Here is an 8004-nt window from a genome sequence, read left to right on the forward strand (position 1 = left end):
GTCATCCACTTCAAAACGAGAGTGGACTCCCCCGCATCCTCCCCTCCAGGTACACCCGGGCAATGACTTTCCCAAGGTCCCTCTTCCAACGCCTGCGTGAAATGACTTTCCGCCTTCCACTGCTCAGCCTCTCCTTCGCTGCTCCCCAGCGCTCCCTGTTTTTGGATTTGGGAGCGATTCCCGCACCGCTGCCTTCGTCAAGGGGGAAGAGAGAGGGAGGGAGGGAGGGAGAGGGGAGCCGGCGGCTGGCCGGGCCCCCCCCGGGGTTGTAGCCTCGGCTCCCCTCGGCGAGCACCGCCGGGGCATCTCGCTTGTCAACCGCCTTTCACCCGCTCCCACGTTTACGGCTAAACAAGTTCACAGTTTACACGCAGTAAAATGTCGATATTGCGCCTAATGGTTGCGGAGAAAAGGCTCTTCGCAGGGATGCTCATAAAAGCCCTTTATTTAGTTTCGAGCATTTTCTTGTAATCAATAAAAGTTGACTGTTATCTCCCGGCGCGTTTAGCGGGGGAAGTTTATTGCCTGCCGGGCGGATTAGGGGCGAGACAGGAGTGCACCATACAAGGAAGGGACTCCCGAGTCCCCAGATCCGAGGCTCGGATTCATAAAATATAACCATCCATTACGTTGCCGATATCTGGAGCCAGCAAATATATACAGACTATAAATTGTGGCCGGCGGGGTGCGGGCCGGGGGCTCGGCCCGCCCGCATTCCTCCCCGCGCCGGGGGGGCGCCGGGGGGGTCCCCGGCCCATCCATCACCGCCGTTATGACTCTGCGATGCAGCAAATGGGTTGTGTAAAGAGGCAGCGTTTGACAAGGTGGCATGGTTATCCTGTCCAAATGATGCATAATATTAGTATTAGGGCTTAGATCATCGCATGCTTTTAAAATCATCACCGTTAACTGGGGAGGGGAGGGGAGGGGGGGGCTGGGGGCTGCACGGGGCAAAAGTTTCCATGTAGATAATGATTATAGATGGTGGGATTTATGAGGAGGGGTGCTCGGCGCAAATAAACACATCTACTGTAGCCGGAGAGAGGGGCCCGATCCGGCCGGTGTCGCGGAGCCGCCTGGGGCCGGTGGCGGTAGGGAGGACCGGCGTGGGCCGGGGCACCCCGCAGCCCGAGGGGGCCACCAGGACTGCACCCCTCCCATTCCTCCCGGACACCTCCCCAAGGGCTTCGTCGAGGAGAAAGTAGAGACCCTTCCTCACACGCCGACTGCTAACCAGTCACGGCTGTGGTCACAGACACCAGTGGGTGGGCGCGGAAAGGGGCTCTCCGGGGCTGGGGAAGCGGCCACGCAGGCTAAACCCTCCACATCGGGATCTGCCCGGCGAAACAGTATGGTGAAGCGAATAGTACCGGGATGTTTTCGGAGAGACGGGCCGGCTCCCTGCCGCATCTCATCCTCCTTCTGGCTTATCCCGGTCCCGCTCGGGTCAGCGCCCTCCGTAGCCCGGCTTAAATCGGGCAGGGCCGGGCGGGCTTTCCCTCCTGCAGGCAGCCCGCCGGCGGAAGGGTTAAGGGAGAAAGTGCCTTAGCCAAAGGAAGAAAGGGAGAAATGGAGAGCCCCGGCCCCAGCCTTCCCCTCCTGCCGTCCCGACAAACCACCTCCGCCGCTTCCCCGCCCGGGGCACCGCGCAGCGCCCGGTCCCTCCGGGGCTGCGGCGCCGCGGCGGGCGGCGTTTTCCCTGGGGAGGCGGCCTTGGGCTGCCGCTCGGGTCAGCAAAAAAAAAAAGGGGGGGGGGGGGGGGAAGCCGCGGAAGAGAAAGTGCCTCTTAATTTGGCATGTGCGCTGCCACCCCGCCCGAGGCCGGTACCGGTGCACGGCCCGCGGAGTGGGTCAGCAGAGCCCCGTGACAAGGGTGCCGTGAGGACGGTAAAATCCCCGTTCGGCGTGATTTATCAGCCGTCTCTGACCCCTGAATAGTTGACTTACATTGCTGGTGACACATTACCAGGGAAATGGGGCTGGCGCGGTCTGTGGAGCGTGTCTCTCCCTCCTTCTCACACACACCCACCCCTCCCCGACCCTTCTTTTTGGCTGCTGGACGCAGGAAAGCCTCCAGCCCCTCCGTTTCCTCCAACATCCCCAGCTCCTCCATCACACCCCATCCCCATATGCAGGCGGCCAGGATAACCTCAGCGGGCCCGGCCGGGCGGACAGCGGTGGTCCCGGGCAACCTCCTCTTTTGGCCACCGAGGGAAGGCACTGGTCATCGCGGGGGCGGGGGGGGTGGGACAGGCGATGGCAACGAAGGCCGGGAGAGATGGCCTGGGACCATGCATAGCTGGAGGGGTGTGATGGCTGGAAACCTTTGATTTGGGGTTTGCCTGGAGAACGGGGGTGGAGGAGGATGGCCTGGGTTTTTTAAGGCAAGCAGAAATTTGATTATAGCGTACGGCAGAGGTCTGTGATTTGCGGTGAGCGGATTTCATTAACAACGGCCGTCTGAGTCCCGGAAAAGCTGGTCAGGCCCGCGGGGCCGGGGGTGAAGCTGACCCCGAGGGCGGGCGGCGAAAGGGGCTCAGCCGCGGCGCCGGTGCTGCGGGACGGGAGCGGCACGGCGGCTCCGGGCTGCCCCGGCCGCGGGGCTGGCGGGGCGGTGGGCGCTGCCCCGGCCGCTCCTCGGCTCGGCTCGGCTCTCCCTGCGGCCCGCAGGCCCCTGGGATCGCCCGGCGGGAGGGGAGGCCGGGGGGCGGCCGCGGCCGATTTCCCCGCTGCCCCGGCTTTGCTTTCTGCCGGGAGTGGGGGGCTGTGGCGGGGTGGGGCATACGGCGCCCATCGCCCCACCTCCACCCGTGTCACCTGCTGCAACCGTCGCCGGGGCGAGAGGCGGGTTGGCTCGGCTCACCCCAACTCGAGGTTTACCTATGGCGGTTCCTTCTTTGATGATGATGGTGGCGGCGGCAGCGGGCGGGAGGCGGCCGGGGCGGCGGCGCAGCCCGCCCCATCGGGGCCGTTCAGGCTGCCTGGCTGCCCGCCGGCGCAGAAGTGGTATGGGGTCTAATTGCCGTCAACGAATGTCACCGGCAGAAGGAAAAACAAAAGCCGCCTCCAAAGATCCCGGAGCAGAATTTGGCAAAGCTCCTAAAGACACCAATTAGCAAAGGCTAAACCCATTAATGAAGTGGCGGCTCTCTGGTTTCAGCCAGGTGGTGCAGATCAGAGCGCCTGTATCTGCAGCAGAGCTCCGCTCCCCTCCAGCCAGGACCTCACAGCAAACCTCCACATCAATAATATGCTTAATGGATCTCATTAGGGTTGGGGCCGCGGGTCCCGGCCTGGGAGCAGGGGAGGTGAGGAGAGCAGGGGGGCAGCGCTCCCCTCGCCACGCCGCGGAGGGACAGGCTCCCTCCCTTCCTCCGTGGGGCGCTGGCCGGGGATCACCCCGCCGCTCCCCCCGCAGGTACCCAGAGCTCCCCGCTACCTGGCTGCGCCCACGAGAGGTTGCGCAAACTCCATCTCTAGCCGGTTCTTTCGAAAAACCCAAACCTCGGCATCCCCTCCTCGCCGGGCTTGCCAACATCCCCCCACCCCCACATTCTTCACCTGAGCACCCCCAGCCCGCCGAGCCGCCAGCATCCTCGGCCGGGCGGGCTGCGGAGGGTCCCGGTGCGGCGGCAGCGCCTGTCCGCGGAGCCCGGCAGCCCCCGCCCGGCCCCACAAAGCGCCCCCAGCCGGGGCTGTGGAAGGGGAGGGAAAGGGTTTCTGCAAAACTGATTTTAAAGAAAAGCATCCAGACCTCACCTCTGTAAAAGGGGATGGGGGAGAAGGGAGGAAATATTTCCGCTTCGGCCAGGGGAAAACATTAACAAAAAAAAAAAAAAGAGGAAAAAGAGAAAAGCTGGGGTAGGATAAGCTGGGCCGAGGTGAGGTAGAATATTTAGCTAATGGAGGTGTACTATGAAAGGAGACTTCATATTTCTCTCTGAGGAGTCTCTCCAGGTCCGCAGCCGAGAATACACACAGCAAACGTTGTGCTTGAATTATAGCTGAGGGTTTGCTTTATTTGAATTCGCTGGTGTTTATTTAAGAAAGTGAATAAAGGTTTTGTGTAAACAGCCATTATTTCTGATGAGCGCTCAACAGCAATAAGAAGGGGGCGGTTTTTTTAGTCGAGATTGTGGCAAAAGTTGACATTTCGGAGATTGCAGTTTGTCTTGCCGACGCCAGGCAGTCCCGAGGCACGAACTGCAGGGAAAGCTGTGTGTGCCTGCGAGTGTGAAACGGCGATGCCGAGCGAACCGGGGTCTGAAAACAATTATTTTTTAAGACATCAGCTTAAGCTCGACATTAAAATAAAATAAAAATATTTTCCTAAGGAGCGGGGCCGGCCTCGCTCAGCTAACGAGGGAGGCGAACTCAGGTTTCGCTGCCGCCGGCCCCGCGCCCGCGGGGCTCTGCCGGGGGGGCAGCGGCACACCCCAAAGCAGCCTCCTCCTCTGGCCCTTTTTGCACCCTAAATCGCTTTCTTAAAACCTGGCGTCTCGTTTGGTTTATGGTTAGCTTATTTTTTCTTCTAATGTGGCTGTTGTTTCCGAGGCTGACTCGAGTCTTTCTGGAGATGGGAGGGTTTCGGTAAGAAATCAGGCGAGAAGAAAAAGATCTCGATGGATTTCTTAATGCAGCGCCCGGGGGAAGGCGGGGGTTATCGGTAAGCTGCTCCCCGGGAAGGAGGTCGGCAGGGCTGGCCCCGACCAGCCCGCGCATCTCTGCGGCTGCGGATGCTCGCAGCCGGGGCCGGGATGTCGGAGCGGCACCGAGAGGCCTCCCGCTTCATTCCTAATCCGATTTCCCACACATGCCGCGCAGGGAGGAGGCAGGAAAACCTCTGCTCTGCGGCCGGCTGCGTGTGTCGGCCCCCTTTCTTGGTCTCCCGTACAAGCTCTCATCTGCAATAAGCCCGAAAAAAAATATCTCTGCTCGGCAGCCGGGAGGGGAAACCGGAGGGGCTGTATGCCGGAGAGCCTGGCCTGGCCGGGGCCGCGGCGACCGGGGGCAGCGCCGTGCACCGACGGGTGTCGGGGAAGCCCCTCCCGGCCTCCTCCCCCCTAGGGGACCCCGGCCCCCTCCGGGCAGCGGGGGCAGCCGCGCTAGCACAGCCCCGTTGCGGCGGGTGGGTGCAGCCCAAGTGATTTGGGATCGGCTGGCGCAGATCTGACAAGAGTCACAACGGATTTAGAGGGGGTAAAGAGACTTCCCGAAAAAGTGCCACCCCAGGTTTAAAGACCGTCGAAGAACCGGATCGGCGGGCGAACCGTGGGCTCGGGCGTTTCCCCTTCAGAAATAACCAGCGCCAAAAGCCTTTCGTGTTCTCGGGCGATAATAAAGCAAACAAAAAAGAGGCACCCCCAGGCTTTTTTGGACCTGTTCTAGGGGGGGTGTTGCGTTGCGCTACGGACAGGTCGATTTCGCCGACGAACGGTGATCGAGCTGCTTGCAGTCACGACGCTGTCCCAACTTTTTTTTCCTCAGAAACGTAACAGGAACCTCAGCCCTGCAGGACCGGGCAAACTCCCTTCCCTGTCGAGACGGGCGCAAATCCCTCCATCCGCGCATCTTTCCTCAACCTCGTTTTCGTGGGTTTGCTGTACCTGCCAGAGGACGCGCACGACGGGAGCGATGGGGGGAAGATTTTTTGTTGTTGTTGTTGTTGTTTTTCCCTATCGGTGGCGGAGAGGAAGAAGCCCTCCCGGCTCCGCCGCCCGGCCAGAGCAGCAGCCCGAGGTGCGCGGAGCTTCCCCGGGGCAGCGGTGCGCGGAGCACCGAAGCCTGGAGGAGGAGGGGAAGGGGGGGCTACATCAGGCGCAGGGCGAAGGAATTTTAGCCTGCTCTTTCGTTTGGATCTGAGCATCTTTCTCCTCAGCCCGACTCTCGGCAGGGTTATTTTTCCCCTTTTGCCGCGTTATCTTAAAAAGGTGCTGTAAAGGCGCTGCCCTAGCTCGCTCCCCGACCCGGGGGCCAGGGAGGCATTGCTCTCCCGTTATTTGGGGAGGCTGCGGGGGGAGCCTGCCCCCGCGCAGCCAGCCCTGCACTTGGAGGAGACGCAGTCCTCTAACCCGACGGGGAAGAAACGCTGTCCCGAGGCGCTTTTCCTCTCTCATCTGACAAGAGCCACCTCAAACCCCTCTTTCCCGCGCGGGTTAGTTTTTAAGAAACAAAAGCAAGAGGCGAACAAATTCCTGCGTGTCCCTGAGCCGCACCGCGGTGGTTTATCGGAGTAGAAACAGTCGTGTTTCGCAGGACATCTGTCCCACGGCTTCCCTTACTCTTAGGGGAAGTTACAACCCCTCGCAGCAACCCCCGCGCTGACGGGCGCAGCAGCGGCCCTGGGAACAGCCACGGGCTGGAAGCGAACTGCAGGGCCTGCTCCGCGCCCCGAAAAACCGTGACAACCCCGTTTCCTCCCTGACAGTGTCTTAAAGGCAGAGCCAATTTTACAAGCCACTTCCAGCTCCTTCCCCCGATGCCGCCCGCTTCCCTGTCCCATCAGGGCTCGGATGGGGACGGCGCCGCAGGCGCACTGCCCTGCGCGGGATCTACGCGGTCCCCCCGGACATCCCCCCTGCCCGTTGTGACTCCGGCGGAGTCTCTGCCCTCTCGTTTACACCTTATTTACCACTTCACCCGACCCCTTTTCGCCTCAGCGAGCCGGCCTTTTGGCTTCTTTCCCCCCGGGGCTTGTGCCGGGGGGTGCTGGCGGCGTTTCCTTCTTCCCCAAGCTTTTACTCCTGCCCGAGTCCCCCTGCTAGCGGGGGTGGCCCTGGGGACCGTGTCCTCCCCGGCAAACGCCCCCCCGGCCCCGAGGGATTTCTTGCCTGAGCCCCAAGGAAGGAGCAGGCGAGGGCCAGGCATTCTTCGGTCCTTCACCTTATTTCTCCGTCTCCCCTTTCTTTCTAACGGTGTCCCACGCTCAGCGCCCATCGGCCCAGCGTGGGGGGACACGGACACGGCGGGACACCGGCTTTGCTTCGCCTGCCCTCGCCTTAACCTCCCTGGGCAGGATCAGGCCTCCCTCGGCCCCACGCGTGTTTGAAAACAGAATTGCTCCCGATAGGACCTCGCAGAAAGCCCTGAGGCAGAAAACTCGCTTCCCAGTGGGCAAGGAGAGGGGCTCCTCACCGCTGCACCTTTCACTTTCACCCACACTGCTTGGGAAGGGAAGAGGGGGAAGCAGGCTGCGTGCCCCGGGAGGAGCGGAGCTCCCAGCACCGCGGCACTTAATTTTTTTTCCCAAGGAGCGAAGCCGAGGACGAACCCGAGCGGAGCTGGCGGATCTTGGCTTGGACCCCAAGGGACGCCCGGCGGAGCCGCCTGGCCCCCGCCCCGGGGCGCTCCCTCCCGGGGGGGCACCCAGCCCCGCACCGCCCGCCGAGGGATGGGGACAGGCCGCCGGGGGCTTCGAGCTCCGGCTCGCCGCCGCGGCCCGATCCTCCGCTCGGTCCCCGCGCTGCGCAGAGCGCGTGCGTGACGTCACAGCACGCCCCCCGGGCCGCACAGCCACGCTGTGACGTCAGAGAGCACTACCTCCCCACCCCGCCGCGGGAGGTGGGGGGAGTTGCGGAGAGGTAAACGGCAAACCGGAGCGACGCCAAAGCAAAGCAAAGCAAAGAGCCCCCCCCTCCCCCGCACCCCCAAACGGCCCCGCCGGCTCTTGGCAGCGCCCCTGAGAGCCGCGGGGATTCAGGCGGTCCAGCCCCCGCTCTGGCATCGAAATGCAAATGCCACCTCACGAGATACATATACGTACGCACGTGTGGATCTGCAAATGTAATTGGCAACTTTCTCACCAGGGGCACAATCTCTGTAATCAAATGTGGTCCTTCTCATCGGCTCCGTTAGAAAAAGAAGGGGGAAAGGGAAGGTGGGGGAGGAAGAAGGCTGCCCTGGGAGGGTCTCGAGGCGAGGGGCTCCAACGGCCGCCTCTGAGCAGGGCGAAGGGAGCCGGGGCAGCCTCACCAGCCCGCTCCCCTGGTCAACAGACTGACGTGG

At 62.3% G+C, this 8004-nt stretch overlaps 1 long non-coding RNA gene across 1 annotated transcript; it reads right to left on the reverse strand.

The window, feature by feature from the left end:
* Window positions 1-415: 415 nt before the first annotated feature.
* Window positions 416-2136, reverse strand: LOC142055209 (uncharacterized). Its single transcript, XR_012659843.1, has 3 exons — window positions 1948-2136; window positions 1371-1502; window positions 416-838 (listed from the first exon to the last, which is right to left on the reverse strand). It is a non-coding gene; the product is annotated as an uncharacterized LOC142055209 (long non-coding RNA).
* Between the last annotated feature and the right edge of the window lie 5868 nt (window positions 2137-8004).

Source organism: Phalacrocorax aristotelis, chromosome 3, assembly GCF_949628215.1.
Source record: "Phalacrocorax aristotelis chromosome 3, bGulAri2.1, whole genome shotgun sequence".
NCBI lineage: Eukaryota > Metazoa > Chordata > Aves > Suliformes > Phalacrocoracidae > Phalacrocorax > Phalacrocorax aristotelis.